Raw genomic sequence first — 2,789 nt, forward strand, 5'->3', positions numbered from 1 at the left:
CTGGGTGTTCATCAGTATGCGGATGATACCCAGCTCTACCTCTCTTTTAAACCAGAAGCAGTGAAGGCGGTGAAGGTCCTGCGTGAGTGTCTGGAGGCGGTTGGAGGATGGATGGCGGCTAACAGATTGAGGTTGAATCCTGACAAGACAGAAGTACTGTTTTTGGGGGACAGGAGGCGGGCAGGTGTGGAGGATTCCCTGGTCCTGAATGGGGTAACTGTGCCCCTGAAGGACCAGGTGCGCAGCCTGGGAGTCATTTTGGACTCACAGCTGTCCATGGAGGCACAGGTCAAATCTGTGTCCAGGGCAGCTGTTTACCAGCTCCATCTGCTACGTAGGCTGAGACCCTATCTGCCTGCGGACTGCCTCGCCAGAGTGGTGCATGCTCTGGTTATCTCCCGCTTGGACTACTGCAATGCACTCTACGTGGGGCTACCTTTGAAGGTGACTCGGAAACTACAACTAATCCAGAATGCGGCAGCTAGACTGGTGACTGGGGGCGGCCGCCGAGACCATATAACACCGGTCTTGAAAGACCTACATTGGCTCCCAGTACGTTTCCGAGCACAATTCAAAGTGTTGGTGCTGACCTTTAAAGCCCTAAACGGCCTCGGTCCAGTATACCTGAAGGAGCGTCTCCACCCCCATCATTCTGCCCGGACGCTGAGGTCCAGCGCCGAGGGCCTTCTGGCGGTTCCCTCATTGCGAGAAGCAAAGCTACAGGGAACCAGGCAGAGGGCCTTCTCAGTAGTGGCGCCCGCCCTGTGGAACGCCCTTCCAGCAGATGTCAAAGCGATAAACAACTACCTGACATTCAGAAGACATCTTAAGGCAGCCCTGTTCAGGGAAGTTTTTAACGTGTGATATTTTACTGTATTTTTGGTTTTTATGGAAGCCGCCCAGAGTGGCTGGGGAGGCCCAGCCAGATGGGCGGGGTATAAATAATAAATTATTATTATTATTATTATTCTCCTGGTTGGCTGCAAAAACAGGTGCCACACTGCATGGTTTATGGGCGGTCAGGAACTGTGCAAGAAAATGTTGGCTGCAAATGAGAAAAATATTTGACTGCAATGGTGGTAGAATGTTTATCTTCAATCTGAGCTATGCAGCACAGATTCTATAATTGTGAAGCAATTAACATACAGACCTAGCCACTCACTTATTTCATTATACTTTCAGCAAATGATATATTTCTTGATGAATTAATTCCAACATACAATTCCCAATTCATTTCAACCTATCAGCAGAAAAGTCAAATAATATGCAATTTATATTTTTATCTCCCACCTTCTAATAATAATGTTCACCTTTGCAGTCAATTTACTTTGCTACGGGATGCATGATTTATGTTCATGATCATATGGATTTGTTATCTCCTACATTCTGTAATTGTCATGAAGGCCAGAGGAAGATGGGAGTGAAGAACAAATAAAAATTCACGACAACAAGAGAAGTTACAAAAGCCCTAGGAGCATTGTTATGAGTTGTGGTTGTATGCTGGATCCAGCAGGAATTGAATTCCTGGAATAGCCAGGCGAGCTTCTTGCTGAGGTAATGACCCTCACCTTACCAGGTGAAGTAATGATTGCAGGGTTTTTTTTACTAGATGACCTTGGGGTTCCTTCCAACTCTGATTCTAAGTATGGGCCATTATGGTAACAAATGAAGTGGTTGTGTGCCACTCACTGATAGTTAAAAAGCCATAGACCAGAGTTGAGTTATGTGAGCTAGAAGGTAGAAGCAAAGCTGCAGGCTGGGAAGCCAGAGAGAGTGTCATGCCTGATTTTTGCTTGAATCCAAGGCTGCGGCTATGGGAGAAGCAAGACCCTTTCGGGATTCTAATGCTGTGAGCCCCTCCATCAAGGGGCTCAAGACTCAAATTGTATATATGCATCAATAAACCATATATCATATAGAAACCACAGTCTTCACTGTGCCTTGTTCCAAAGGAAACATGAACCCTGGGTAAGCACTCTGGAATCTCTCACTGCACAGAGATTGGGATGGCATGCAATATAAATGTATAGCATTTGAAGGCTGTATCTGTTCACTGCTTTTCCGGAACAAGTTACACCACTCTAAACCATTGTATCCAATAACTAAAACCGTAATTAAGATTCACTATGAGAACCTATTGTGATCTGAGAGGGATGATACTTGGACAGCCTTTGGACATGCCAGACAAGATTGATGGAGAAAACGTTTTAATTCCCTAGAGCATCCTGAGCCTTGTTCAAAGAGCAGATCATCTTTCATCTAAGGAAAAAGGAAAGCATGTTACAGATTGAGAATTTATTTCATATAACCCCTTTAATTTGTTGGAGATCTGAGTTCTAATAGTAGAAGCTATCTTACACTATCAAAGAAAAGGATTTATCAGATACCAATAGCATGGAACACTTCGCTCTGCTTCAAATCATTCTTTTGTTTATTTCCTAATATTGAAGATTTATAGCTTTTGTTACCAAAGTGCAATTCACTGTAGTCTTTGTGTCAGTGTGAAGACCACTGCTTTGGATCAAGGATGTTTATCTTCCACAATTGTACAGATAACCCTTTATAGCAGATCAGTAAATCCAAAGGATACTTGAAAGAAAACCTCCAATTCACACACTACTTTGTACATGGTGGCTTTGAAGTGATGCATGTTGCTGCTAAGCGCATGATGAAATTATTGGCTGTTTGTTTTACTGTACAACTAAATTGCTTTTCAGAACCAAAATAAATGGGAATGCAGGGAATGGTTTTACCATGTATCTAGCGACAATGCTTGTGTACTTGGTCCG

Source organism: Podarcis bocagei (genome assembly GCF_964188305.1).
Source record: "Podarcis bocagei genome assembly, chromosome: 8".
In the NCBI taxonomy this organism is placed as follows: Eukaryota; Metazoa; Chordata; class Lepidosauria; order Squamata; family Lacertidae; genus Podarcis; species Podarcis bocagei.